We start from the raw sequence: 8282 nt of genomic DNA on the forward strand, positions 1-8282 counted from the left end.
CTCTCCAGTCCCAGGCTGGAGTGCAGTGGCATGATCTCAGCTCACTGCAGCCTCCACTCCCTGGCTCAAGCCATCCTCCCGTCTCAGCCTCCGCAGTAGCTGGGACTATAGGTGCATCCATCACACCTAGCTGATTTTTGTATTTTTGGTAGAGATGGGGTTTCACCATGTTGCTCAGGCTGGTTTCAAACTCCTGGTCTGAAGCAATCCACCCGCCTCAGCCTCCCAATGTGCTTGGATAACAGGTGTGAGCCACCATGCCCAGCCTAAAGAGTGTCTGTATTTTGAACTGTATGGTGGAAAAGCACAAAGTGACTGTTCTGAAGGTAGAAGGCAACAGTGATTATAAGTCTTAAAAGAACCTTGAGTTTTAGGTTCCCCTGTGATTAGGCTGGGGGAGCGTGTGCTGCTATCCTAGTTTTATAGGTGAGAAAACTAGTACTGGCTTTGCCACATGCTGGAAGCAGCCTCCCTTGAGCGATCCCTTTCTAGCCACCTGCTTAGCTGTTTTTTTGTTTTGTTTTGTTTTTTGTTTTTTCAACCTTCCTCAGGACGATACACATTGGTGTCTCTGCTTTGAGCTATATGATCAGGCTTTTGGCCTCACCATTTCACTGGAATTGACCTGACTGCCAAATCTGGCAGAAACCGTTGCATCTTTCAGTTGCTCTCTTTGATTTGTGACACGCTTCCAATTGCTTCAGCAGTGATTGCTTCAGTTACGCCTCATTCCCTGGATTTCCCACCTCTTGGCTGACTGCTCCTCCTGGGCCGGCTGTGTTGGCCCTTCTGCCCCTGCCCATGCTCGCACTGGGTTTCTTGGCACACACACCCTGTGCAGTCTCATCCATGCTTGGAACATATGCCCAGTTGCTGGAGCCAGGAATGTGGGCACCATGGTGGGCTCCTCCCTCACTTCCAGTATTGGGTCTATCCCCAAGTCCTGTCCGTCCGACCTCCTCAATGTTTCTCTGGTAACGTAGCCGCTTAACTGCTCTCCCAGCCTCCAGGTTTCCTCCTTTAATCCACCCTCACATTACAGCCCAAGCGATTTTTCTAAACAGCAAAAGGGATCATGCCACTCCCTTGCATGGGGTTTAATGGCTCTCCATTGCCTAGGTGAGAGTTCAAACCACAACGCACAAGTGCCTGAGGACTTGGCCCAGCCTCTCCCATCTTTCCCCCACCTCCACTCTGACATGCAGGCCTCTAAACTAGTCTTGCTCTGTCTCTTGCCTCTGGGCTTCTGGGCTTCAAGTGTGTTGTCCCTTCTGCCTGAGCTATTGCCCCCACCACTACCACCCTGTTTTAACGGGATAATTTCATCTTGATTAGTGTTTCTTCCTCCAGGATTCCACCACCTCCCCACCCCACCTGACTGGCATCTTCTCAGCTGTATCTAGGGTTGGTGCTCCCTCCTCTGTGCTCCCATAACACCTGGTGCAGGTTTTGTTGACACCACTCGTGTAGGTTTGGATTTGCCAGCCAGCACCCTCTCATCCGCCCTGCAGGTTTCTTGTTTGCCTCTGCCTGCCCAATGCCTGACTTTCAGTCTAAATTCCTTACCTCTTTCAGCTTCTGGTGGCTGCCAGCATTTCTGAGCTTGTGGCTGTATCACTCCAATCTCTGCCTGTGTGTTCACATGGCCTTCTTCTGTCTGTCAAATCTCCCTCTACTTCTTAGTGTTAGCCGTACACTGAAGCACCCCAAACAGGATCTCTCACACCATAGACACATATGTTCTTTTATACAAAATGCACATTGTTTATGCAGCCACCTCATTAGACACCCTGCGGACAACCCACAGCTGTGCACACAGCAAGCTCACAGCTGGACTTCCTATCGACATTCTATCTGCCCTTGAACCATTTTTTCCATCCTTGACTGTGTCCTACTTAATTAAAGATGCTGCTGTCTGCCTTGCTACCCAAGCCAGAAACTTGACGGTTATTTCTCAATGTCTGCATTCAACTGTCACTAAGTCCTATCAATCTACCTCTTAAATGCCACTTAAACCTGTCCTTACCAGCCTTATTTCAGCTGTTTCTGGCCTGCAGCAGCTCTGTCCAATCTGTAGCCATTGCAACCAAGTTCCTGCCTCAGTTTTGCTTCCTTCCCTTCCCAGCCTAGTGCGTTTTCAATCAAATTTATCTTTCCAAATGCAACTCGGGTTAACTTGCATTGGTGCTGTATACCCACCCACCCTCCCATGTGGCTTGCAGATGCCTGCGGCCTCAAAACTGGGCATGGCCTGTCCAGTGCTGCCAAGGTGGCTTTGCTTTCTGCTTGCCTCGCCTTTGCCAACCCCTCTAGCCATGTAGTCTGGCACAGGCACTTCCTGGGATGGCCTTTTCCTATTCAATCTGCAGGCAAATCCAATTTCAAGTGTCAGACCGAGGCTGCCTCCCTCTGCGCTTCAGTGATTCCACTATACCATCTATTTCACCTATTCCCGTCTGCTCAAAGGCCGGTTTCTCCACTAGTTTGTATGCCCCTTGGCACAGAGACCATGTCTGTTAACTTGTGTATGCCCAGAGCTTTGGGCCTGTTGCTAGGGCTGTGTCCTGGGCCATCTGTTCCTGATGGCTAGAGTTTTCTTTCTGAAACTGTTACAGTGGTAGCCGATTCTCCAGTGTTAATGCTGTTAAGTTGGTTTGCATTTCTTATAACAAAAAAACACAGCCCTTTCATAATTTGGGGGAGGGGAGTCTCTATGGGGTTTAACATATCTACTTCTGCATATTTGGAAGTGGGAAGTTTTAATCAGCTGTGATTCTCTTAACCATCACTTCATTGGAATGGGTACCTGGCTGTCCAGATTTGCCCAATCTATGGGTTGGGTGGTTATCTCTTTAAAAAATTCATTAGTTTCCTGTGGCTGCTGTAATAGCTTTCTACAAACGTGGTGGGTTAAAACAATAGAAACTTACTCTTTTACAGTTCTGGAGGCCAGAAGTCCGAAATTGGTCTTATGGGATGGAAATTCAGGTGTGAGCAAGGCCACACTTCCCCTGGAGGATATAGAGAAAGTGCCTTGCTTTCAGCCTCTGGTGGCTGCCAGCATTCCTGGGCTTGTGGCTGCATCACTCTGATCTCTGCTTCTGTGTTCACATGACCTCTTTTCTGTCTGTCAAATCTCCCTCTACCTGTTTCTTTCTTTGTTTTTTTTTTTTGTTTGTTTTAGACACCTGGTATTGCTTTGTTGCCTAGGCTGGAGTATAGTGGTGCACTTATAGTTCATGTAACCTTGAACTTCTGGGCTCAAGTGATCCTCCAGCCTCAGCCTCCCAAGTAGCTAGGCCTATGGGTGTGCACCACCACACCTGGCCTTCTCTGCCTCTTTCATAAAGGGACACTTGGGAAGGCATTTAGGGCCTACCAGGAGAATCCAGCATGATCTCCCCATCTCAAGATCTTTTAATTTAATTACATCTGCAAGACCCTTTTTTCATATAAGGTAACATTGGAGGTTTCAGAGATCAGGACTTGATATCTTTAAGGGTCATTAGTCAGCCTACTGCAGATAAGAACAGTATTCCTGTGTAGCGGCATGGAAAGGCCTTTGAAAAGTATGTGAAACAGAAAAAGAAAGAAGAGAAGAGAATGGGAAGCGGGGAAAGTGAGGAAGGTAGTAACACTTTGGGTTGCTGTGTAAATGGTTTCCAACAACCACCTTCACAGTGAATATCACTCTGCGTGCTCAGAACTGGAGTGCCCCGGGCCATAGTGCCTCTTCAGCATGGTTGAAGTTGGGTGGGATTAAGTGTTGATCACACTGGGTTCTCATAATTGAGAAGCCCTGTCTGTAAACATTATCATAAACAAAAAGTGGTACTAAGCTTAAGGACCTCCCAGCCAGAAGCATTAGTGCTGGTTTTCTCCAAAGGCCGTAATTGCCTCTTCCTCTCTCTTCTCGCCACCCCATCCTTGTTCTTGAAGAGCAGATGCCTGGAGGATATCCCTCCAGTTCAGCATACAAACGCCACCAATAATACTTGGATGGCATTAGATCCACACCAGTTTCTAAGAAACCCTTTTGTCTTAAGATTGGGAGAGGACTGTGTGTGTGTGTGTGTGTGTGTGTGTGTGTAATAACAGTAGTAATTCTATTTGATTATAAACTTTGTATGAATTAAGAAAATTCTTATGTGCTATTCCTTAAGTTGCTATCATGAAAGGTAAGGAAGACCGTTGCATTCAGATCTGCACCATGGGCATCCTTTGGTTAAAAAAAAGATGGATTCCACATCCCCAAAGCTGTGAAGTGGGGTGAAGAGTGGCTGCTTCTGTTGTTACAATTATCTGCTACATGTCCTCAACTGCGATCCCATCTGCACCGTGATCCTGCTTTTTAGGAATAATTCTCATTTTACACACCAGGAAAGGGGGCTACCCCTTTCTACCCTCAAGGACTGTAAAGGTGACTACCAGATGATCTCTAACCTCAAGGAAATGGCACCAGCTCTGTCTCCTGGAAATAGACACAAACTATTGATACAAGTGGTAAATGCTTGGAGACATGTATGCTCTCAAGGTTATGAGGCACAGAGGAGGGGAGACTCTTCTGCCTCTGCCAGGGACTCAGATGCAGCTGGCCTGAGCCTGGAGATGGTGGTGCCAGGCCTTGGTCCTCTCAGTGCATCGAGCTCCCTGGGCCGGGGCCTGACGAGGACGAGCGCTGAAGTCCATCAGTTACCCCCTTCCATGCAGTGGCCACAAAAAAAGCGGGGGCAGCTTTGCCCCAGACAGAGGCTTTGCTGATTCCTGGACAGGCCTGAGGGGGCCGACAGTGGCTGCTCTGGGTTCACAGGCTGGGACATCAGACTGTGGGCGAGAATGGTGAACTCACCAGAAGGCATTCGTCTACGTGGCCTTTTCCAAACGGAAGCACGGATGGTGCATCTGCAAGGCGAACGGTGGTGTTTCTTTCCCACGATGTTCTGAGCAGCCAAGGCCGTTTGTTCAGTTTGGATATCAAGCTTCACGAGCCCCTGCACACATAATGCATCAGTGGTGAAAAGTACTCACTAAATTATCTGATCCAAAAGCTATTAAAAAACAACAACAACACATAGCTGGTTTTTGTTTGTTTTTGCTTTTAAATCTTGGAGATTTTAGAGCTTTACTCCTTTTGTTAAGAGTCAGCCTTGTTGACTCATGAATCACCTGATTGAGAAAGACGTGAATGTGCGTTTAGATTTGATTTAAAAAGCGTTTGCTGTACTTTTTTATTTCCAAAATCTATTTTTTTATATTTGGCATGCTTATATTATAACTTTGATACATTTAAATATCTTAATAAATATATACCCTCAAATTTGAATTAAAACATCCACTTTAGAACTAGATTTAATAAAACATTATAGAACTTATACTTGAAGTTTGCTTACAAAGCACTCTCACAAAAACTGGGTCAAATGATTTAATCTGTTTTCTCCATTATAGAGCAGCCTTTCTCCCCGTCCCCCAACCCCTCCTTTTAAATGTGACTCAATTGATTTGGTACACTGTCTGCTTCTCTGATATCTGTGAAATTACTATGTCTAAAAATAGAAACTCAGTTCTCTTTATGCTTTCTTTCTGAGGTAGGCCAATTGTTAATACTGCAGCACTTTAAAAATTGTTAGCTGGTGAAGACCAATGATCAAGAACCACAGTGCTGTCATCTGAGGTTTTATGAAGTTTGCATATTTAATTTGTTTTACATATTGTTGACTATAATAACTCTAGAATTTTCTTTCCTTTTTTTTTTTTTTTTTCCAGACAGGGTCTTACTCTGTCACCCAGGCTGGAGGGCAGTGGTGCGAACATGGCTCACTGCAGCCTCCAACTCCTGGGTCAAGCAATCCTCCTGCCTCAGTCCCCCAAGTAGCTGGGACCACAGGCGTGCACCACCATGCCTGGCTAATTTTTGTATTTTTTGTAGAGACAGGGTTTTGTCATGTTGCCCAGGCTGTTCTTGAATTCCTGAGCTCAAGTGATCCTCCTGCCTCGGCCTCCCAAAGTGCCGGGATTACAGGCATCAGCAACCGTGCTCAGCCTAAGTCTGGAATTTTAAATGACTCTTGGAAATATTCCCCCAAATTGTGCTTTATAAAAATCAACTAAATTTGAAAAATGAGATGACTAGGGCACGTGATAAGGGTGGTAAGGGAGAAAAATGTCTGAACATCCCTATGAAATCTGACTTCCTTTTTAACTTTAGTTCTGTCCTTGCAATCAGTGGACTGGAGTGATTATTTGATTTCATTATGGTGGCATGGTTATCAAGGTAGTATTGTTACTAGACTATATTATCAGCAATGTAATACTTATTCTAAAATTAAGCCCTGTGTTCTTTCTCCTGGGCTTGAAGTTAGTTCATCAGAATTCTCTGTTAAAACTGAAATCCCCATTTCTGCATTCACTGTCTTTTACTGGCCAGTACAGTGACTGGCCTATCCTCGATTCAGGTACGAAAAACAACAACAACCAAAGAAACAACTAGGTAGGTGGCCACCATGACAATAAAGCTACAGTAAAAAAACGCCAATTGTTTTATCAGGTGTAAGCTACCCTTCAGAATAACATTGCTCAGAGGTTTTGAATAGGACCAAATATGTGCAAAAATGTCAAAAGACCATAAACACGCAAAAATTACGTCAAATATATTATAAAAGACAAAATATCACAGAGCAAAGTTGAACTACTGCAAAGAACTTTGAAACTGAAATGCCTTCAGGCCCGAGAATCGACGTTAATTATATTGGAAGTGAAGAAGCTTCAGTTGACGCACGTCACAGGATCTGAACGGGAGGTTTCCAGTGTCGTCCCCACTGTGGAACTGCGCTGTGTTGTCACTGTAGCCCCTTGGAGCACAGGCCCAGCAGCACGTGACTGAAGGCAATCAGCAATACTGAGACGAATCGCTACTCCGAGGCTTCACTGAGTTAACCCCAATGATACTCGCTCAGTTAACAACCTCAAAATCATTTTTGGTCGTGGAAATCATTACTGAATTATAGTGAGGATCCAAAACTTGACCATAGGGTTATAATAATGGAGGGGGGATGTAGATTCTTTGATAATCAGGAAATTCTAAATTATCTTTCAGAGTTTTCTAATATGTTAATGACTCAGAAGATTTTACATGCAAAAACTAGAACTCTGTGGAAGGATTTTACAGTGCAGAAGACAGACCTTACCGTTGCCCTTCTCTGATCCTCCAGTTGGGCAAGGCAGTTACCACTAGGCAATACTAGAAGGCAGTAACACCCTAGGAGTGTAGCATTGTCCTATCTCCAGGGCAGGTGGGCTGGAGAATTGCAGCCCATCCTTCTAGGCCACAGGCAAGTGTTACTGCCTTGTAGTTCCCTCTCTGATCCCCTCAACTGGAGCAGCACCCACCAACACCTGGGGACCCGGGACACACCTCTCTTAAAGCACTGGGCTGGAATGTTGGCTTATGAGCTGTCTCTACTTGTAGACCGTGAGCTCCTAGGCAGGTGCGCACCTGGCCCCGGGTGAGGGCTCCTGTGGTGTTTGCGGGCGGAATGGGATTTGCTTTTGGGGAGAGCAGCAGAGACTTTCCGTGCTTCTCTCTGGGTCATCTCCCTCCCGCTCAGGGCAGTCATGATACTGACATGGCTAGCCTCCTGCCCTTAGGTAGGCTGTGTGACCAGTGGTGGCTGCTGGATTCTGAGAAGTGACATTGGTCAGCTCCTGATTGTTCATCACGTGCTACCTGTGTTTGATGAACATTCACTGAGCATGTGCCAAGTGGCGGCTGCATGCTATGCTGGCTGGCAGGGTGTAGAGAGGCGTGGGGCTCAGGCCCCAACCCGAGGGAGCACACCAGCCCAGGGGCGTGCAAACACTTTAAACACAGTGTGCTGAGTCCCCTTCAAGGCCTATGTGTCCCTGTCTCCATCTCACCTCCCGACTGCCAGTCAGTCTTCTGGAGTCTCCACGACTTGTCAGGGTCACCAGTAGCCTCTGTGTGACCAAATCCCGGAGTCATGTATTTGTCTTCACTCATTCAATCATTCGTGGTGCTGCACTCCCGACACACACTGTGTGCATGGTTCCATCCCTTAGGATACTTCAGTAAGCAGAACAGAGATTCCTGCCCTCATGGAGTCTCCGTGCTTGTGGACATCCACAGGTGTTGAGCCCAGAGCAGTCCCTCATTTACCTCCTGCAGGAAGCGCCTGCTCCAGGGGCACCCAGCCCCGGACCATCTCTGCTGTCCCTTTCACCACCTCTAGCTGCACTGTTCTCTGCCTTCCCTCCTGCCCAGGGGC

Source organism: Pan paniscus, chromosome 22 (genome assembly GCF_029289425.2).
Source record: "Pan paniscus chromosome 22, NHGRI_mPanPan1-v2.0_pri, whole genome shotgun sequence".
Classification (NCBI taxonomy): Eukaryota; Metazoa; Chordata; class Mammalia; order Primates; family Hominidae; genus Pan; species Pan paniscus.